The sequence below is a fragment of the Leptopilina boulardi genome, unplaced genomic scaffold (genome assembly GCF_019393585.1).
Source record: "Leptopilina boulardi isolate dan_hultmark-lab unplaced genomic scaffold, ZJU_Lbou_2.1 LbouV2_224, whole genome shotgun sequence".
NCBI classification, from domain to species: Eukaryota; Metazoa; Arthropoda; class Insecta; order Hymenoptera; family Figitidae; genus Leptopilina; species Leptopilina boulardi.
In genome coordinates, this window is record NW_026137779.1 from 1,480,356 (window position 1) to 1,504,689 (window position 24,334).

At 33.1% G+C, this 24,334-nt stretch overlaps 1 protein-coding gene across 5 annotated transcripts in view; it reads left to right on the top strand.

Moving 5' to 3' along the window:
* Positions 1-24,334, top strand: part of LOC127279892 (UTP--glucose-1-phosphate uridylyltransferase) — a 237,922-nt gene that overhangs the window by 207,588 nt on the left and 6,000 nt on the right. The window lies entirely within an intron of this gene.

Sequence of the window (24,334 nt, forward strand, 5' to 3'; positions counted from 1 at the left end):
TAATATAATTGAGGATGCGAGTCTCGCATCGCTCTCTCGAATTATTTTTCTAGCTTTAAGGTTATTTATAGGATCACCTGCAATTTGACTTTTTCATCGAAAGAAAGTCTTCTTGGACAAAACGCTATTGTTTTATCATGAAGCCCTTAAACCCAAGTTAAATTTATTTAAAACATGATCTTTACCCAAAATTACAGACATATGCATTGTATCATCTGGTACTACAAAAATATGAACAATTCTTTTAAAGTTATTCAACTTTACCTTGTTGTTGTAAATCCTACCCGTCTCAATGAACTGTAGTTGATACCGCTGTACTCCTGATATGAATCGAGATTGCATGATTTTACGCTTTCATCTAGTACTTAATGTTGCTTTTTAAAACTGATGGGCCTTCCAGCATCTAGAAGTGTGTCCACTAGATAATCTACTAACTCATCTTCGACGATAGGTACCGAATTTGCGAGGATTAGTTTTTCGTGAAAATAATCACTGAAAGTTTCTGCGCTTTTCCATTAACGCCCTTCAAACTTTTTTCTCAACGTCATGCGGTTTTGGCAATGATCGAATATGAATTCTAACTGTAACAATAGACCGTCCACTGACATACTAATGAATTAAGGTTTGGAATGGAACCATTAAAGTGCTTTTTCTTTTAACCTTGATCCCAACAATCATCTTCCAGTTTCGTCATTCAACCTGCATGTGGTTCTTAGTAATTGGAATTGATCTCGACATCTTCTTAAATCTGTACCTACACCATCGAAATCACTAAGAAGGTCCTTGAGAGGACTTAGATTCACATGTAGTGCTGATTTTTGAACACTTTGAACCGGAGAAGGAGTTTGTGCGTTACCTAATAACTCAAGCTCGCGCCTTGTCAGTCTAGTTCGCGTAGTGTCAACTCATGCTCCCGTTTAATAAGATCCAATTCTATGTCACGTGGATCATGAGTATCCCTTTCAACTTCTTCTTCATCGTGATGATGAGGCGCAGGATTATTCTGCACCAGTTCTGCTTGCTGCATCCATTCATCACTAGGATCAGATTCTTGTAATATTTTTATAATTTTTTTAATTCCAGTTGTTGACAACCCTTGATTTCTACATACGGACTTGAGAGTAGCCACAGTAAACGTCCAAGGATCTATGGGTACACTGGTAGCGTAGTCTCTCTCAAATTTAATTTGAGTCAATTTAATTGTCAATTTAACTCAAAAAAATTTTAAACTTTCACGAAATTCAATCCAAAAGTGTCACAGCACTCAACCGCACCTTCACTTAAAGAGCACTTTCTTCACAACCGTTCAGAAGGGTTTTAGATTTTAAAATCACTCGTCTACATGTCAATAATTATAATAAGCGTTACACAAAATTGTGAATCTTCAACAGTTCTCTTAAATGAAGCGGAACTAAGTTTTATTTATTTATTATTTTTGAAACATTTCAAGTTCGCGTATTACAAAATTCTCTATGACATCAAATGTAAAAAACTCGTTTACCACATCGAAATGAGTTCTACGGCGAATAAAGATAAAAATTTCACTTTTTAAGCAACTTCCAAAGTTTTAGTAGGCAATTTAGAATTATAATACCACTTCTGATATTGTAAATGAAACAAAGGATAAATATAATTAATATCTTTATTATAACGTTAGGTGTTTATTATATTGAAGCTTGCCATTGACTGACTTATCGGCCAGTGTCAAATAATACAATCAAAAAAACACACACATACGAATCAATACATATAGACATACTTACTTTCTTAAAGTATAAAGTATCGATTTTCAAAAAGTCTTCGCCATTTTGAATTTTGATAATCTGTTCTTTTTTCATAAAATTCGGGTTACTAGACGTACTCTTTTAGCGGGAAATGTACACTTTTTAGGGGTTGCGGGTTTTTGCGGACGGCTATTTTAAAATGACCGGATTTTTTACTCATCACTTATTCACTATTATATACACGTTTTATTTCACATTTATAAACCTACAGTAAGAGTAAAGTCAAGTAAAATTATGTATTTTTGAAATATTTGTGTGTTAATCTCCGATAAAAATATTGTTTCATTTAGTTCAATATTTTTACTATTTTTCAATATTTAAACATACTTTTCACATTTTTTGAATATCGCAACCCATCACTGCGTGGATTTTAAAGGCATTTGCACACCTTGACTGTATTTTTTCTTATTAATATTCAGTGAAGTAATTCAACTTCACCCACAAAGGGATATAGTTCCGAAAGCGTCCCCCGACGATTTGAACTAAACTTGGTATGACAAAAGTTATAGGTCTCAAAAAAACACACAATTTATATCGTATACGATTGTTTTAATAGACTATAACTCCGAAACTTTTGGTGAAATATTTTTACAATGTTGAGCAAAAACATTACATTTTAGTAGATCTTTTGAACCATATGCAAGAAATCTCAAAAATCGGCTTATAACAATGAAGTTATAGAGAAAAGTCAAAACTATGTCCAACCCTGACTACACTCCCCTACATTATTCTAGATTATGCCGGAAGTCAAAAACATTAGTACGACAGTACGAAAATTGCATAATTTTTGCTTGAAATCTTTTCTGTGTAATAAATACATAAAAAAGCAAAAAATTTTCTTGATATACATTCAGAAGCAGAATTTTATCAGCTTGCCAACCATCTAAGTTAGGAGTCTCTAACTTTTTTCTAACTTAAAATATCTAGCTTTAAAGTCAGAGCCGAATTTCCACTCCTCGAACGTTAATCGTACCGACAATTTCCGACGGTAGTGTACAAAAATTGATATTTTATTAAAAACAGAAATAACCAAATATTTAGGTACCAAAATTGGTAGGTTAACCTGCATACTCTTAAGAAGGTTTCAATTAATTGTGATTTATGTTACTAAATAAGAAATATAATATATTTAATATACATAAATTGATAATATGTCGACGTCCGCATGAAAAGTGACCACTTTGGCACTATTGGTCTTATCTATATAGGCAAATTCCTGACTAAATTTGGAAAATTTTTAGCGGTCTTAGACCTTTCTAAGTGAAAAATTTGAAAAGTTATAAGGATTCGAAGTTAAAAGTACCAAAACACTAGTTTCGAGAAAAACGAGTTTAAAGTTTGCGTTTACCATTAGTTTCCATGTTAATAAAAAATTAAAAATAAATTCTTTACGCGTTTATAATTGCAAAAAAATTATGAGAAATGCACGAATCAACGCGGGACACTCTACAGATTGTTTTCAGTAGTAGGGCTGTGCCAGTTCTAAAACACAGGTAATGCAGGTATGTACCTTACCGACATATGGTTACTCTCCTTTACCCTTGGCGGATGTTACCGACCGTTGTCGCGAGATGGCGCTGTTGCTCGCGGGAATTTTTGAAACTTTTAACCTGTTTGGTCACCTCCCTTACCACCCACTTTCCACCCTCATGGTCACCCACCACCCCCCTTATTTGCATGTCTTTTTAAAATTTAACCCTTTTGGTCGCCTACCCACCCCCATAATTTGCATATATGTCTTGTCTATGTATAAACATATACGGTCCCAAAAATTCAAAAATCATAATTAGAACCTCGAGGAACAAAGGGTTCGCGAGATACCGCGCGGGACTGTGGGTGGTTGGGAGTGAGTGGCTGTGGGTGGTGAACAGTGGATGACTCAAAAGTGAAAGGTGCGCGGCAGTTGAGCGCTTACGGTTACCGGGCCCGTTGGTAGTCCATGCGTCAAGTCGGGATATAGTACAGTGGTGGGATTTGTGAATGGTGGGGACTACATGTACCTTAGGCGATTCCCGTGTCCAGGAAAGTCATTCTGTTACAGCTTACAGTATCAGCAGCAGCAGACCTACAGCACTCGCAGCAGTAGAATTAAAATAGAAAATCCCACCCACATTCCTCCCACTTGGTCACCTTCTACCACCCACTCACGTCATTTTAAGCTTGCCTCCCACTTTCCACCCACTAATTTGCATGCCGATTATATTTTTCATGGTATGTAACTATTTTACCATATACTAATGTTGTTTTTTAGAAGAAGGCGGCACTTTTTAAAACTTCTTTTTTCCATGGTAAGTCCCTATTTTTTAATGGTAACTCTACTTTATCATAGATCGATGTTACCGACTGTTGTCGCAATGTGGTGCTGTTTCTCGCAGGAATTTTTAAATTTTTAACCCCTTTGCATAAGATCGGTGTTACTGACTGTTGTCGCAAGATGGCGCTGTTACTCGCGGGAATTTTTAAACCTCTTTGCATAGGCATTTTTTGAAAATTCTATCCACTTTCCTCCCACACTTGGTCACCTACTACCACCCACTCATTTGCTTATTCTTTTTTTTAGCTACCCCCCCACTTTTCACCCTCTTGACATCCATAGTGAGGTTTAGAGTATATGTTGAGCTGCATGCGCTCCCCCCTCTCTCTCTCTCTCTTTTCATCAACTTGCGTGCGCATTATTATAATAGAGTAGGGATACGTAGTATACGGTGAGTTGCGTGCGCAGTTTTTTTTTAAAGTAGGAGTGAAAAGAAGTGGGAGAAAAAAGAAAAGTGGGGTTGATAGGATATAATGCAGAACACAAGCCCGGAGATAGCATAACTGTTACAGATATACTGAAGCAACAACATCCACAGCTGCCACAGCATTAGCATCACTACTCCATTTTCTATAAGGTATGTATTCTACTTTAACTCCTTTTTTTAACCCACTCCCCTCCCAGCTTAATTTTGATTTTTATGTTAAAATTTTCAATTTACTTCTGCTTACAGATATAAAAAGAAATCATGGGTTTATAAAAACTCAACGCTATTGGTCACATGGAAAGTTTCCTGCCAACAAAACCGCTTGCTGAGTTGACTCAAATGCTTTATATACTGTAACCAAAATAAAGAGGGTGCAGACAAAATTCGGAGGTAGGATTGTAGCAGAACTAGATACTACATTCAACACTTTCCTTCCAGCAAGGTTCGCGAAGCTGTTCGAAGCTGAACCTGCATCATTCACAATGATTGAAAATGCCGTGCAATCTCAAGAATTACAGTTAAAATATATCGGCGGCAAGTTTAATGTAATCGAATTTGAATATAAGTAATATTAAAAAATTATTATAATATAAAATAAAAAAATAATTGTAATATAAAATTGTAAATATCCATAATGTGAGAAAAATAAATGTATTAATTTACATAAAAAATGGTTCCTTTTCTTATTTTACCTTTATTATTAGTCTTAATACTAAGGGTATAGGTTCAAGCAATAAATAGGCGTTTTTTTATTTTTTAAAAACTAATAAATTAATTTATTCAGATAAAATATTTAAAATTTATTATACATAAGATTCAGATTTTTCATAAAAAGATTTTAAAGTAGTATAAGTACAATCCACTTCATCGAAGCCATCTGATAAATTTCTTAATTCATTCGACACATTCAGAAACCAATTTCAAAGAATCATAACAATGTTTACAGCACAATGATTAGTTTGAGTAATATGATGCGTACATGTAGTTAACAATGATTCAGTTTGGAATGAATAGCTTTTTTTTGTGCTGGGAACTCGCTCGCCGGATGGAGTCTGGGTTCCTGGATTTCATTTTCAATTAGTTGATCTTTAGTTAATTATTTGGCGAGCACGCCATCTAGTATTAGAAAATGAAATCGAATGAAGAGTTGCTGTGCTTTTGAGGAGAGGTGTAGTCAATAAATAGAATGGTGAATAAACCTTCGAAAGAATTATATATTGTCATAATAAAAAGAACAATGTGAAAATACAAAAAAAAGGAAAACAAATATAAAACTAAATTAAATTTAAAAGTAACAAAATTATTAATGTAATGAATATAAACCAAAATGAGATACAAAAAAAATGTGAATAACAAAATAGCGTAGATAACAAAGTAATTAATAGTGAAGAGAAAATAAAAAAGAAACAAACTATTATTGAAAATAAAAATCGCAATGTCGGTTTCGACTACAGCCGTGACTTCGGCGGCTCGCCAACGATCGTCGCAAGGTTTCCGCATTCCTGTCTGAAAAATAGATGTTATAAAATTTCTAAGCTAGCCAACGCCGGCTGTCGAGGGTAACTACGCGGAGCCTATCTAGAGTTAACCCCAAGTCCTTATGCATCGAACGCGACTAGTGCGTGCACTCTGAGGGGGGTGGTCGGACTGGTAACCGAGTGACCACCCCAATGCCGGTACGCTGCCGACATTCTTGCTCGTTTTATAAGGGTCGCGCAGCAGAAGCTCAATAGCGACTTCTCGGCCAGGAAGTACCCTGAGGAGAGAAATCTGTGCCGTCGCTTGGCCTCAGGTGACAGAGACGTGCCTCTAGTCATCTGGGGGGGCAGAGCCAGGAAATACCTGCCACCTTGACCAACCATGGAAGTACCCATAAGAAGGTCTCGGGTCAGGGGAGGATTTTCTCCAGGTCTCTTCGCAGAAGTTCCTACAAAAGGGTCCCAGAGATGGACGGAATACGAAGGCGTTCACCTGGCACGGAAGTGCCCATAGTCAGGTGTACGAAGACCTTCTTCATCGAGCTCGTTCTCCAAGAAGCGCCTTGAGAGAGCGGTCTCGATGTATTTGAGGAGCGAGCTCGTAACCTTCTGCGCGAGAGGTGCCTCGAAGCAGTCGAGAGACGAACTGAAGAATTCAAATCGTGCAGGCAAGGCATATACTTCCCGCCAGCAGTGAACGAGAGTGGTGGTGCGCGGGTAGGAGAGCGGTTGGCGCGAATAGCGAGCGCGTTCATAGCTCTCCGTCTCCCTACCATTGCATTGGTACTGCTTGCTTTTCCGCTGCACTTGCATGCTATCGTTACAAGTTTTAATATTTTTAATCGCTGGACAGTCTATATCTTCTAAATTTTGTACATTTAACAAATATTTTTCTAACCACTGCTTTTTTTTCAACACCTTTCGTGTAGATAGTTTTTGCACCTCGTAATGTTTCTTGTATAATAGTACGCAGTTCATCATAAGATACATCTCCAGACATCCAGTGGATTCCATGATAATTGTTTGTTAGCCAGAGATTTTCACTTTTATAACGTTCAGGTAGTAAATTCCAAGCACATGGGGGTTTAAAGAGGTAAATTCGAGGTTGAGCATCAGCTTCAAGAGGAAGTATAGCCAACTCTTTGAAAATGAAATCGTTGCAGGGTTTCTTGAAGCCTTGAACGTCTACGATGAATTCCATCCTGGAATAGAAATAAATTTCTATCCCAGGAACGTGAGTTATATACCTCTCAGTTCAACCCCCCACTACTTTCATTTTACCCCCTCCACTGCTTTACATCTTCTTAACTATACCGCTGATTGGTTTATACTGTACAATGCGATCATGTATGATGAGGCAATAAGCAGTTGTTTCAGCTGGTATATTATTTCTAGCTTCAATTTAAAAGTGTCAAGCTTCAATATGGGTTCAGAATCTCTTCCAGAGTAGGAAGATTGAAAATTAGCATACATATCATAAAGTATAGAATATTGATTTTGATTTAAATTTAAATTTCCATAAGGATATGATTGTGAATTTAAAAAGAGTTTTACATTTGTAATGTCGCAGTGATCAAAATAACTGGCAGACTTTTTACGTTTATCTTTTCTTCCTGTTTGGAATCCAACAATTACATATCGAGGCTTCTTTAATTGTGTTGACGATTTTATTTGCCACATGACTCTTGTACTTGACGGAATTAAAGGATATTCAAACATTTCCCACGATCGAAAACTCATTGAAATTAGTGGATCTTTCTCCATAAATTTCAATAATTTGATTTTATTATTATCAGATAATAAAACATATGGCACTAAACATTCCACTTTATTAATTTGCACTTTGAACTGTTCATCTGCACCTTCGCCCATTTGAATAATAGAATTTAAATCACTACGTGCTCTTATTAAAATCAGTTCATGTTTAGCATTCATAACAATTTTTTTATAATCTTCAGCAAAACCAAAAATCATACCAAGTTTTATTGATACATCAAAATATCCATCTTGTAATGAAATTCTTGTATTCAATTCCACATTCAAAACTCCTGCATTTTCAGCGCGGTTAAGTTGAGGTGGTGTTAAGGAAACCAAGCTTTTCATAGTAGTTGTATGTCCAACGTACTTGCAACGGTCAATCTCAATACCATTCAATTCATAACGAATTTCATCAAACAAATAGGCTATCGCATTGTTGGTGAAATGAATATTTTGAGTGGCATCAGTTCCATCAGCATTAATCAACCTTCCAAAAATATGTAATACACTATTGCTTGGTAAAATAGATAAATCTTGATTTTGTACAATAATGCGAATTTCATCACTATTGTTAAACGATGAGGATGCATATGGTTGATGACTGTGAATCTCATAATTAGCTATGGATTCATCAAAATTCACTGATGCTGGAATGCTGAGAATCTCCTCCATTTTTCTTATAACAGCGACACAAAATAAACAAGAAAAAATTTTCTCCTCTTCTCTTCTTTCTCTTTCTTAGTTTTGATTTCTGACTCGTAGACTTAGCTGCTTCAGGAATTGTCGACTCTGAGGTGTTAACGCCTTGCGAGCTGTATTCAAACTGATCTTCGATGGACATGGTGTTTGAGTTTTATAACTACTTCCAACTTTTCGATTATAAACAATACCCATTATATTGATTTAATGTGTAAACGGATTGTTATTGTCTCTCCTCTAAAATTAACCAAAATACCGTTCTGATCTACTATACGTAGCTGAATGTTATGTATTGTTTTTACGGCGACTGGAAGGTAAATGATGTGTACTGGAACTTCTACAATCTTATATCCTGGTGGAACAGTAGGGAAAAATTCATACATGTGTGAACTTTTTCACCATTTATATACGCTCCAGTGGTAATACTACATTCAATGCGTAGAGCGTTCAATATGTTCACAGGTAAATCGGAAAAATGTTTTAAATTCGGCATTAGTTTGCGAGCAGTGAATCCCAATAAACTGCCAATAGAATCTTCCGGAGTAAAGTCAATCGAAAGATTTGATTTAATATTGCATCCTAATGTACTATTGTTGAAATCTATTGTTAAATAAACTTCATCTGGTACACAGAAAATTAAAAGGCATTAAAATAAGCTGCAACGCTTCTAATTTTAATGCCTTTTAATTTTCTGTGTATTTGACGTATCAAATATGCTTCTATATCTTTAATTTCATAACTACCTGTAGGTATAGTAATCTCAAAATCATCTATGTAAAATTTGTTGGAACTTTCATTAATGTTAGGAATTGAGTTATATGTAAATAGATCAACAAGCCCAAGTGTATAATTTTTATTAGGTGAAAGTTCAATAGGTGGGAAGTATGAAGCCTCCAGAACTGAAGACTTTCCCGTTAACGTTAAGGTAAAAGAGTCATTCATGTTGGACATCTACTTTTATACTGAAGGTTATAATTGTTTACATATTCTTATATAGATTAAAACTGTTCTTAACGTTAAGTTGCTTACATAAGAATTTAAGACATAAATGACCACATATAAATGTATCAAAATTTTGATATCTCTCATGATTATATTTTATATAGCTACCAACACCTAGATAAACAATGAGATCCAATGGTGGTGAAAGATTTCCAAAACTATCAAAATATTCAGTTTCATTGTTTATCTTTTTATATGCTACCCAATGTGTTCCAGGACCTTCTTTATTATCAAGATTAATTATGGTACGAAATTACGAAATTTAGGTATTTTCATAAGTTTAGCATATTTAAGTAAATCATAGTCGGTTAATGCGCGGTGAGGTAGCTTCAATATTAGTTTTTTTTTAACACTTTTTGTATATTTCAATCTATTTCCTTGATGTGGTTTAATATAAAGACCAAGTCCTTTACGATAGGGTTTCAAATATATACCATTTCCTATAGCAATGGCCTCCATTGTTTCATTATGTCGATGAGCTTCTAAAAGTTGTTTTTTAGCAGCATTAGCATCATTTACTGTTTTTACAATACCACTGACTCCACCACTAAGTGCTCCTAATGCACTAAGCCCGGCAAAAATTGGTATTAGCGGTAAAATACCGCCAACTTTTGAAGGTACAGAAAGAATTCGGGGTAATGAAATTTTACAATTACTACCAAGATTTTTAACTGCATTTTGTGCACCAATCATTGCTGTTTTAATAGTGTCCGTTGCGTTATGATTATTTTTCATATTATTTTTAGCAGCATGAATAATCTTCCCTAATGTCATGCGTTTATTTTTCTTGGAAATTGTATTCTTCTTCTTCTTCGACTTCTTCTTCTTCTTTTTCTTCACAATCTTTTTCTTAATATTGTTATTAATTTTTAAACCCATCCCAAATTTAGATTTAGCTTTCATTATATTAGTTACAGCTAATGCAGCTGCTTTTTCACTAATTTTAGCGTCCTTGGAAATTACTCGTTCCCACGCCTTTTCAGCTAGTATTTTGTCTGCAGTATTTCTTGCAGCCACGTCTTTATCTTTTGAATAGGCTATATCATGCTCCTTACAAGCCGTATCCAAAGGATTTATACCAGGATCCCCTCGTGCAAGACGTTTTGCCAACTTTGTTCCAGATCCACAATATTGATAACCAGGAATGTGACACTCGAATGGTAATTTGTTAATTAAAGTATTGAGAAATCCTTGACCACTGCAAGAATTTTTCTTCAGTTTATCGTGAGTAGTCATTCTTCACTCTACAATGATCTATAACCAACTGAATGAGGGCGACTATATAAGTGGGGTATTTATAGTTTTTTTCGTTAGTCAATTCCAAGATGCAGTTCAAGGTACAAGCTGTACAACTCCCGATTGCAAATATGGATAACCTCATTGAAACTAAAGATAATGGGGTTAAACGACATGGAAGTTTATTTTCAAATAGTATTCGAGCAGCTTTTTGTGGACCTTCAAATTGTGGAAAAACGAATGCACTTCTTTCTCTGATTATACATCCGAATGGTTTAGGATTTGAAAATATATATTTATATTCAAAATCATTACAGCAGCCGAAATATAAATTTTTGGAACAAGTACTTTGTAAAGTAGATGGCATGTATGGGGCGACATGTTAACGTCGATAGTTTTTATCTTTGTCAAACATATGCTCATATTCCAAAACATCTTGTTAGAGATAATATTAATTTGCTTGTGCTATTCAGACAAGATGAAAGGAATCTCAAGCATGTTTACAATGATCATCTTAATACAGATATGACGTTTACACAGTTTCGAGATTTATGTTCAGTATGTTGGAGCTCTGACAGATATGGATTTGTAGTTATTGATAAAGACAGAAATATAAATGATGGAAGATATAGGAAGGGATTTGATTGCTTTATTCAGTTATAAATAAAGCATTTCAAGAGAATTGCATTAGTTCAGTTTGAGACTTTCATAAATAAACATGTTTTGAAAGGAGCGAGAGACACTACATCAAATACCTGCAGCAAGTGATGCTATACGTCGAAAGCATCGTATTCTTAAAAGTGGCAGAGAGTCAGCTGAAAATATATTGAAAGAAACCTTTCAACCATTAGTTACACCATTGGAAAAATTAGTGAATATAACTAAAAATCCTATAAAGATTGAAAATTTTCAAAACCATGTAAAGAAAGAAGAAGAAGATGACTTTGAATCATCTTTTAAGGCTGCCATTAGTAAAGATACACCTTTCAACAAATCTATTTATAATTATGATGTAATGTTTTATGATCCTATTTATGAAGAAGAAGAAGACATGCAAAATTTATCAAAAGAAAATGTAATTGATAGATTGTCAAATCAAGAGAATCATAATGTTATTACTAATGAGCAAAATAATAATATACTTAATGATGACTTTCATGAGCAAGGCATGTACGATATTAAAGATGAAAGTAATGTGGTTAATACTGTGGAAGAAGATTCTGATAAATTAACAAAGAAATTTCTGCAAATGTTGGACAAAAATAGAAAACAATATATAGATACGGTTTATGGAGTACATAAACTTCCCGACGGTACATATATGATTGGTGATACGCAAATTGATTTTGAAGGTTCTTACATTAATCTAGTTGGGAAGAAAAAATATTCTAAAACGGATGGATTATTAGAACTCATATTCCGTCAAAAACCTGATCAGAAGTTAACAAATGCTAATGATTTCGTAGACTATAAAGAAATCCTGCGTAGTACGAATACATATAGAAAGAACTATAGCCCAAATAAACCTATTCGTAGTAATAAGACTTTCAAATATACTAATGTTATTGCAAAACTTTTGCTGCAATCTGGAGATTCTTATTTGAAGAGAAAAACTCAATTACCACAATTTATGACGGTGAGAAAAGAATCATATCCAGACTATGTCTATTGGGATGATCCAAATGAGATTGTTGATCGTCTACGCTTACTTGTCGCATCACAACAGGCTGGCAATTCAAGTCATAACAATGAAATTATGTCAATAATTGAAGAATTACGGGAAGCTCAAATTATATATTAAGAGTGAACTTGTAAAATTAAGATCATTATTATATTGAATATTGTTCTATTAAGATCACTTTTGTTGTTAAAAATCCTTCAACATGAATGATCAAAAGTTAACAGTTGTGACAGAGTTACATAGGCAAGCTCGGAGAAATTATCCACGTCGAAAAGTAGAAATGCGTGGAATTGATGAAACTTGGCAAGCAGATTTAGTTGAAATGATACCTTATTCTAAAGTTAATAAAGGCTTCAAATATATGCTTACAGTTATAGGTATATTTTCTAAGTATGCATGGGCTATTCCTGTAAAAAGTAAGAGTGGAAAAGATGTTTCTGAAGCTATGGAATCTTTACTTGTGAATGGACGTGTTCCTAAAAAATTGCATACTGATAAAGGGAAAGAATTTTATAATTCTATATTTGAGAGTTTAATGAAATCATATAAAATTAAACTGTATTCAACTTATAGTAACTGGACAACTGAAATATTCACCATCACTCAAGTTAAAGTTAACTTTTAGAAAAGTTAAAGTTAACTTTTGAAAAAGTTAAGGTTAACTTTTGAAAAAGTTAAATAAAAGTTAAACTGACTTTGAAGTAATGTTAACCTAAAATGTAATAATGTATTGTATTTATATTGAAGTTATTTTTAAATAAAATATGTATAAAATGTAAACTATTTAGTGAATTTCTTTATTTCCTAATTGTTAAACTATATTAAGGTTCTATTAAATAAAGGTAGACAAAGTTTCAGAGTATATAGAAAAATTTTTTCATTTATTTAAAAATCAATGTGTATAACAACATTTATAAAATATTGATCAATATAATAAATAACATCAATAAATATTCATAAATATAGGTAAAATTACATTTCTCTTTTCTATTTACAATATAATACTTATATTCTATTACAATAAATACTTAAATTCTATTTTATAATTCTATCATTTCTACATCATTTTCTATGACTTTATCTCTTTCAATAATATAATGACCCCTTGCAAGAGTGTCAGTGTTGTGTTTCAATAAAAATCTTTTGTTATCATAGGGACTTAGGGCTATTTTTTCTGTTTTAAAGTAAGGACCTTGTGGAGTTTGGAGCGAATGGAATATTGAGTTCGAGATTGGATTTTAATATTTTTTAAACAATAAATGTAATCATTAAAAGTTATATGTTACTTAACTACATTAGACTTTACACCTTTTGCCTTTTTTAAGGAATCTTGATTATCTACACGTAAACTATACATTTTACTACGCAAACCAACAAATTCAGTGACAATCCTCCCATTGCATTCGTCTTTCATAAGACCTAACACTTTGTTGTTGGCTTGCGGAATGCCATATATATTATTCATGGGATAATCAGAAGTATCAAATTTGAAAATGTCTGCTTTCATATCAGAATAGACATCCTCACATTTGATATTATAAATAAGGCTGTCAGTGTCAGTATAAAGCAGTTTACAGTTGTTTCTATACTTTTTCCTCAAATAATCATAATGAAAATCATACATCAGAGATTTTGATATGTCTAACACGCTAAGACCTATATAAATTGGTTTATTCATGTACACCTCAGTCTTCCTAAGTTCCACAGCTATCAAATTTTCACTAAAGATAGCTCTCGTGTGGAAGTTTGGTTTAGCAATTAAAGCTTCTGCCCCGTACCTACCCTCCCACTTTGTCACGAGTTTTACGTTTACATGATTACGTACATTCTCTATTGTCTTACCATACACCGCATTATTTATTAATTTAAACAAGTTTTTCTCGAATTCATTACTAGCCTTTGTTCGTTGACTAGTATTGAAATCGACATAATCTTTAAGCCAAGTTGACTGTTTAAATTGTTAAATGCGGTGGATGTGAACCAATTTAAGCCCATTGGCTAATGCTTGTTTAAGTGCACGATAATGGAAAATGTATTTTCGTTTAGGTTGGAGAGTAGTTAGAAGCTTTTCTTGCTTTGACCCTGGTGGTTTCAAGTGTTCAGGACAAAATGGGAAATCATTATGCATATTATGTAGTTCTGTAGGATAATCTAAATCAACTTCCAAAATATAACCTATAGTTGCATCATCTGCAACGTTAAAATTAAAGCTATTGTCAAATTTTAAAACCCACTTGAAATCACCATAGGGAAGAGACTGTACCATGGCCCAACCATACAGATTATTAGCGTCTAAATATACAATGTAAGAAGTCTCCTCATTGACATTGTGCTCTTTCATATATTGATTATTTGCTTTGGCATAACGATTTATACATTGACTTATGCCCCCTCTTATACCACGTTCAATAAACATTATCATATCAATGTCAGTGAGCAGTTCTAGTTTTACATTTGTATATTTTAACATTGCATCCCAAGTAAAACCCGGTGTCGTGTAATAGTGTGCAGAATCTAACCCGTATGCTTTTAAGCATTGTTTACGGAAATTTTCAAATACATCAGCAAGCAGCAAGATGTCAGTTTTCATATATAAATAAACATAATCACTAAGACTTTTACAATTAAATTCTGACCATACTTGCTGGGCATGTAAATATTTTTGATCTGATGTATTTGAATCATTCAATGTACTATAAAAACGTTCTTTTTGGGGTAACTGAGTTTCTTCGAGTTTTTCCTTAGAGTCGAGATACTCGTAAGGAAAAACTCCTTTTCGGGTTAACAAATGAACTTTATCATCACTATAGGTTGAAAAGTTTGATTTTACAATTTTATATTCATTCAAATAAGATGCTAATTTGTCTAAAGATGATGCCATAAATCTAAATGAATCAATGAATCTAATTCGCGAACCTTGCTGGGAGGAAAGTGTTGAATGTAGTATCTAGTTCTGCTACAATCCTACCTCCGAATTTTGTCTGCACCCTCTTTATTTTGGTTACAGTATATAAAGCATTTGAAGTCAACTCAGCAAGCGGTTTTGTTGGCAGGAAACTTTCCATGTGACCAATAGCGTTGAGTTTTTGTAAATCCATGATTTCTTTTTATATCTGTAAGCAGAAGTAAATGGAAAATTTTAATATAAAAATCAAAATTAAGCTGGGAGGGGAGTGGGTTAAAAAAAGGAGTTAAATTAGAATATATAACTTATAGAATATGGAACATACATTACAGATATGTTGATCATATTTTCAAAATTATGGTAAATAGTCTTAAAAAATTATTAAGTACTGCGTACTCTTAGATAGTACCGAGAAGAATATAATAATAATTTTAAAAAATACTTATTCATAAAAAATCTAGTTCAGAATTATTTTATTATATTAAACGGGCTTTAATTATACGTTCAATATGCTTGACAATGGTTTATGGTTTACATGAGGAAACTCATTAATCACTTAATTTCATGAATAAAAAAATTGCAATGACACTCGCTTTCTAACCTTTAATATAAAAATGAAATAATATAAAAGTTCTACAAACATTATGATTATAAACTACGTCAGAATTTAATTCGCAGTACTTGATAGAACTTTTTCAAGCAGTAAATAGATGTTGATATTTCTAATAAACTGAGATATGCTGAGATATTTGATGGTGCGTACTCTTAGGCAATGTGTACTCTTAGGCTACCTTACTCTATATTATATATTAGTTTTCATGATGTTTTAGGTTTTTTGAATTTTTCTTTGAAACCAATCACTTGTAGTAAAAAATGGAAAGGAAATAAAATGTGTGCTTTTAAGAGACCTACAACTTTTGGCTACATTTTTTTGTTTTGCGATTTTTACGAGTTAATCGCAAAAATAATGATTTTGTGGTGTTTTTTATGGTTTTTACTATGATAATCAAATTTGCACCAAATTACACTATCATTTTCGTAATCAGCGCATCAAAATATGTTAGTATACTTACAAGTCCCAAAATTCTACATGATTTAGATTTCTCTATCATTTTTGATGTTTTTTTAAATGGTTTTTTGGATTTTTCTCTGAAACCAAACATTTTTAGTAAAGAATGTATACGACATAAATTGTTTGTTTTTTTGAAACCTACAACATTTGTCTCAAACATTTTTCGAAATTTTGTTTTTAGGAGTTAATCGCAAAAACCATGATTTTATGGTGTTTTTTAAAGGGTTTTTACCATGATAATCAAATTTGTGCCATTTTTCACTATAATTTTCGTATAGAAAGCGAAAAATCGGACATAACATGCTTCCTGATATCTTTCCCACTGCTATTTAACTGATTCTTAGCATATATATATAGTATGTCCTACTTTTTTACTCTTCTTATATAATCGTGTGTCCTCTTTTGTCCTCTTTTTACAAAATAATTTATTATTTTTTATAAACATCGTCTGGTAACCCTACAAAACAAGTTGTAAATTCAGATGTTCATTACATGAACATTTTGCTTCCTCTTTACGATCAGCAAAAACATTTTATATTTAAACTTGAATTAAAATAAATATAAAATTTTTCAGCTAAAATGTGTATTTTCTATTTTTTAACTTTCATTAATTTATTAAATTTAGCTCAAATGTAAATTGTAATTTAAGGAGTTAGGAAAGATTTAGATAAAAAGTATTACAACTTACCTTGAAAATTTACATGTAAGAAGTATGAAGAAGGACCACTGCTGTGTCCTAATTATGATATGAACGTCTGGTACCAGATATACTTTAAGAGCTCACAGGGAGGTTGACAGGCCTTGGTGATGACCACAGGTCCGGAGTTCAGTTGACAGTAATGAAATCCAAATAGTTAAATTCTTCCAAAAAAGGAAGAAAAGATGATTTCCAAATATCATGGGAAGTCAAATCATTGAATACTTGAATGAGCTCTTCTTGACGTTGAAACTTTTAACACTTGACACAAAGATTCTTCTAAGTCGAACTTGAGTATGAAATCGAGCAGAATAACAATGCTTGTACTAGATTTCGTATGTGATGAAGACGTGCAGATACCAAAATATGAACTGAACTAGCGGTTTCGGTGGAAATTTCTGGACTGGTCTCTCCGTAAAAATGTAGTCCTTTTATACCAAATTTACGTAAGAGAAACTATAAAATTTTATTGTCTCATGTTGCTTTTTCACCCTAATATTAGAAGCTAGCCCTATCTCTCTCTCTCTTAGTTAAACGTAAAAAAGGGTTTGTCTGATTATATTACAGAAGTAGAAAGAGAGCGCCTTTGTTTCAAATCGCAGCTGTAGGAAAGGGACACCCGTTTCTGCCCTTTTAAGGAAATACTGAGTTTCTCGCTTCTAATTGTATATTTTTAGAAATACAATATATGAACGTAGAAGGATACAAAAGGCAAGGGTTCTTTTATTTATAAAAGAAAAGATGTTTAGTCGCAGGGAAACGCAAATCGGTATTAATTAAAAAAAGGATTCTTATAACATAAATGTAAAAGTTACAGTGACGTGACACTACAAAGAAAAGGCCTGCAGCAGTAACACAACGCAAACAAGCAGTGTGAAACCCCCAAAAAATTATTAAGGACTATCATCCGAGACAGAATAAACTTACTTTATTTATACATTATATTTGGATTTGGAGAAAGAAAATCGTTAATTTTTATGAACTTCTTAAAGTTTTTTTCGATTTTTGTATAATAAAATACACAAATTTTAAACTTTGAAAATTGACGTTTCGAACTGTTCTGTATCAAACGGATAATTACAAATAATCTAAGGTTTTATTTTTACATACTTTGTGTCATCGAAAAGCGAAAAATCTTTGATGATGCGTACTGTTAGACAACCTTATCCTTTTATAGACTAGACTAGACTGGCTCCCTCCCGATCTTATTACTTTAATTTGAGCAAATTTAGAAAAAGGAAACCCGTATAGTAACTAATCAGATATTTTATCATTTATCACATTACACGCGTTATGCGTTACGGTTATGACCTTTTTATAATTGCCTAATTGGAATTTAACGATTATCACGAAAAAGCGTTATGCGTTTGACAGAATGCGTCTCTTAAAAGGTTTTACCTTTTTATAATAGGAAGATAAGATATAGAATTAATCAGAAAAGTTGAAAAAGTAAGTAATGAGACTAGGGTAAATGTATCAATTACTGCCGATGCCCCAATTACTGCAATTTCTAGAAAATTAGTAAAACTTACTAATTGAGAACATAAAACTGTTTCAAAATGTTTTTTAAAAATTATTCCAAATGATATTTGATATTATATCCACTAAAGATGCATATTTCGACTATTATCAAATTAGTTATTTAAGTTTTAATTGAACCTATCACAGTAATTAGGGCATGCGTATATTCTTCTTATGCTGCTATAACTGTAGTCTATCCAGTTAACCTAACCTCTAACCCGTGTGGAAATTTATAGTGGAAATGTATTGGAAACTGTAAAGTTGAGCTAGATTTAATCGACCAACTTGAGAAGAAAACTGGACAGAATCAAGTAGTGTATGTGACAGGGATAGCTAATTTTTTTCCAGGCCGGTTGTCTAATCCTTTTCTAGTAAAATAAAAATTTCTAGCCAGTTTTATTTTATTAAAATATACAGTTTCTATCTATACTAGGGTCGACTTAACTTCAAATAACTAGTAACACCTACACAAAAAAAATTAAACATGGAATTAATTATACAATTAATACATTATTTATAATTAGAGACCTTATATTTACCTCTCTATTATTATTTAACGCAATCGCTTACTTAAATTTTGGAAAATATTTAACGCTCGCTGGGATCGAACCCCCTAACTTAATGCTCCGCAGGCTAACACGCTAACCATTACAAAACCTTAATATGGAAAAATAAATACAAAATTGATTTGATAAGTTACGACTAAGGAAAATGAAGACTTGAGGATCAGAACAATAAAGAAACAATAATTATATATAAATTATAATTTATTTTTAATGTTAAATAATTTAATTAACAAATATATGTCACACATGTTAATTTTGAATGTCAGTCGGGATAAACTTTATTACTCGACTGAGAAACTGCTACAGAGTTTCTTTTGCCCTATCGCATGACATTGATACCAAGATAACCACAGAACGTTCAGCAGCTTGTGAAAGCGCTAGACTATGAGTTGGTTAATTATTGAGTACCATTTTTCTTTTAATCATTAAAATTTAGACATACCTTAACTAAGAAGATTAAAAGAAATTTATTTTTAATAAAATTAATTAGTAATGCGGAAACGTTCCTAATAAAAAGAACACATATATGTGACGATTGGCTACTCTGCAAGTATTACAAATGCATGATCAGCATTGAGTCAAAATTCTATAGTTCTACACTGGGAAACCTTTTGCACCGTAGCCGACTTTTGTCAGGCAGCTGCGGAACATTCTGTTGGTAAGCTACGAGACTATAAGTTTGGGCAGCTGCGGTATATTTTTGGGCGCGTGACTGCCAAAAAGTTATACAGTTACAAACCAAAGGTGGCGTCCCTACTATTTTGGTGAACTATTCACCAACATTTTGGACAGTCACGCTTCTAAAATTGTACCGCCGCACAGCAAAACCATAGTGGCGCTGCTGTCACTTACCTTGTTTCGCTGCAGTCCAAAAGGTCTCTCAGTGTATACATATATTCAAAAGATAGATCTGTTAGCATATATGTATGAAGCAAGGAATCTCATTTAATAAAGTTGTGAATTGTCGAACCAAATTTTGAAGATTATTGCACGGTGAAAGAGAGTCTTATTTTGAGACGCAACATTTTAAGACTACCCTTGCTGATCTAAGCTATGGATTTACATGCAATTTAAATTAATATTATTATGGCTAATGCTGTTGAATTTAAAATTAATCTTAAAGTGGAACTTGCCTTTACTGTGTGGTTGACAATGGCGAATAATAATAATAAAACAAAGGAAAAAAATTTTTTTTAATTAAACAAATTACTCTCGCTGTGGGTAGAGTTTGCGTTGGATGGGTAAAACAACACACACACTAATGGACTCCCCCTCTGCGTACACTAGTACGTACAGGAATCCCTCGCATTGCGGGCATACATGCAGGCGTGATAAGTAACAAATTATATCGACACGTCACATGCATCTACTCGCTGCGTCTCCCCAATCCTCTCCTCTCCTTTTCCCCTGAACTACAGGTTATGGGCTACGGCGATTCAAAACAAACGCACGTGCGTTTGGAGCCTCTACTCGCTGCCAGATATGTTATGCACAATTCCCAAGATATGCGCTGTGAAATGTAAAATTTCAGCACAAACAATTTAAACGTTGTTGGAAATTGCAGTTAACAATAAATAAGGAAGGGATGCAGGTTGCAAGCATATTAAAGATTTTTATTTCTCTCTTCCTTTCAAAATAAAATTACAATTATAAGTCAAAATTAAACAATTTAACTATAATTTATAATTTTGATTAAAATAATAATTACCGAAAAGCATCAAGTTGTATATTTGTTCTCACGAAGACCAGCGTGAGATTTTAACACGTCAGCAAAAGTACAACGTCCAATGGGCCTCGTGTGTATTTCCCTACTTCTATTCCCATTACCCCCGAAAACCCTGAATTATGCCACCTCGATTCGAAAGCAAGGACTAGAGGCAGGTTGAAAATTTTCAATTAGCGCAGTACAACTTTCCTAGCTCATTAAGCAACACTTTCCTGGTTCTGACCTGGCGGAAGAGTTCCTTGAGTTTGTAAAAGCCGCGACTTAGCCCGTCCACGGTAAAATTATTAAAAATTCTGCAAATCGGCGGAGGCTGGTGGAGGCCAATTTGTGTAAAAATTTCAATTAATTATATGACCAGTTAATTGGAGTTTTTGTTGCTATTAAACTGGCCAGTTCGTGCCCGAGGTGCCTACGCCATCCAACTTGGTGGACCCCCAATCGCGACAGTGCCACCAGTTTTGCCTGTTTTTCGCCCGCTGCACGAAATTGTAAAACCTGCGTGTAAATTTCGGACAGCGGTAGTATTAGCTATATACGTAAGTTTCATGTATCGTTCCATACTGTTATTCTTTCATTTTATTTATACTATTAAAAACAAGAACTCTCTACTGGGTATTTTCTTTAATAAACAATGTATTTTATAAAGGGTAAGAATGCATTATTAATTTTTTGATTTGATTTTCCTTTTCTTTATTCTTTAAAAGAATTCTGGAAAAAAAATTAATTAAATTGTATATTGTTGTGGCTTGGCGGAACGTTTAAAAGGATAAACGATACCATAAAATAAACAGGGTTAAGGTTTTCTTTTATCACATATTCTCGGTTAACTTTAAATTCTGGTAGCTTGGTGCCTCCCCTAACCTCAAAATTGATAAATTTCCAATTAATTAATTTTTAGGTTTGTAACAATATATAAGTCAATATTTTAATTTTTTATTTTTACCATTTGGTAAAAAAAACTTTTTCTGTTTAAAATAAGATTATTTTTTTCATTTTTAAATTAATTTGTTTAAATTAAAATTGAAATTAATAATTCTTATTAATTTAATTAATTAAACTTAAATTATATAACATAAAAATAACAATAATTAAATAAATATATTTTTATTGATATATTTATTTAATTTGTTATTATGAATATATGTTATCATAAATGAAATGTTATTTATGCTTACTTGTTTTACTTGTCAATATTAGCCCAATCAAATAAAAACTTCAAATCAATTAAATTTATTATTTAAAATATAATTCTTATATAATATAATAATAGCCAGAAACATATATGCACGTCAAAGATTGTCAAAGACTGAATTCGTCTGCTAGTTAGTTACTGTAGCGAATTCAGTGACACCTGTTTGACGGACATATTAATTTTTAATGACGGTATCCTAGACAGCATCTTGCTAAATTCTAGACAGCCTACTGTACGAACTTGTACAAAATTTTCAAGTAAGCATTCTAGACAATAACTAGCTAAATTCTAGAAAGGCTACATATCTAAAGAAATAAAGGAAAAACTGCACAATAATTTTAAGGGGACATTGCAATTATTTGAGAATAAATTTCCACGACAAACACTGTTTAGCTGTAGGCTAACACAGAAATCAACTCTTTTAGCGCTGCTAAAAAGTTAAAAAAGTTAATATTTTTAATAACATATTTGTTCTTTCAAGTTCAAAGTATCGTTTCTATTTCAATAGATACTAATAGTGATGTAACAAAAAGAATTAAATAATTATTTTATTTACACTTTTACTATTTTATCATTAAAATCGGTCTTGGATTGTACATCACAGTAGTTGAGACATTTACTCTATATTTGGCGTATTGGAACGTCTACGTATGGGTGTTAGAACAAGAAAAAAAAAGTTCCTTATAATAAATATAGTTTCTTATAAAAACCTCGGTTTGACAAGAACAGTCAGAAAAAATATTTTCATTTAAAAGCCAAACTAAACATGGTGCACAGTGGGCCAGGATCAACAAAAAGTAACCAAAAGTCAAAATGTTTGTAGAACGTTGAAATAAATTTTTTTCAAATCTTGATACCTTAAAGTATCTACTGAAGAAATATTAAGAGTTTTATTAGACTACTATACATGTCAAAAACCAAAGTTTTGAAGGAGTTGAGACAGGCATAACCTCAACCTAAAGTTCCACAGCATCTCTGACCGGCTCCTCGCGGTCCAGAGAGACCCGGCACGGAGAATTGTGTCAGCCTTCAGAACGGTGTCTACTTGCGCTGTTTTGGTACTCGCTGGATTACCGCCAATGGATTTATTGGCGATGGAAAGGAAGGAGATCTTCCATCTTAACAAAGATCTGGAGGGTACTTCAGAGCATAGCGATAGACTCAAAGCGATAATTCGCAGAGAGTCCAGAAGTAGACTCGTTGAGAAATGGCAGGAGAAATGGGATGGGGAGTCTAAAGGTAGGTGGACCTACCGCCTGATTCCCCTCCTCGCCACATGGTTACATAGGAAACACGGTGAAGTTGGCTACTACCTTACATAAGCGTTGTCAGGTCGTGGTTGTTTTGGACAGTATTTTTATCGATTTAAAATAGAATCAGACGTGAGATGTGTGTATTGCAACGGTTCGATATTTTTGGTATCAATTTTTAAAAATTCATCCTACTATCCGTAGCATTCAATCAGATGCTTCTTAAATTACTTAAATATAAAAATAAAGTCGATACTTAAGCATAAAACTATAAAAAAAATATTTTTTGGTGTGCTGCATAACCGAATCTGGGACAATTTTGCAAATGACCTTTCAATTTTTTTCGATTCAATTATTTTAAAAAAATTCCTTTTACATCATAAAGTATAGGACGAAAGTTGAGTTTCTACATTGACAAACAAGTTAAAAAATCAGTTTGTTACAAAACGGGAAAAATCATTGCAGCGTTTTCCTGACATAGAGCTCACAAAAGATTAAATATTATTTGGCGGACCGGTATTTGCTCAAAAACATCCTTATAACGTGACCAAAAGTTGACATAAGTTTCATATCAATAGATAAAGAAACATGTACAAAATGATAAGTGCTGCACAACCGGGGCTGTTGCATTGCAGGGGACTTTCCCCTACTTTTTGATTTTTTATAACGCACAGTGGGCCAGAATCGACATAAAGTGGACAAAATTATAAAAATGAAATTTTTGATTGCAACTTTCCTTTTTTCGGGGTCGCTGATCACGATTATGGTGTTACCTCTTTTTAACACCGAACTAATGTCACATATTTAACTAATAGAAACTTTTCACCTTAGAATTATACACGACTTAGACATTTTTTTAAGATTGTACTTATAATGTCCTTAATAATCAAAGATAATGATAAACAGTCATAGGGACTCCACCAATGATATAACATAATGACTCACCCCAGGACCACCACACCTCTTAATCAGACACAGCTTAAACTCAATCGAAGTACCTATAAAAGATCTCCTCATGTTACGGAC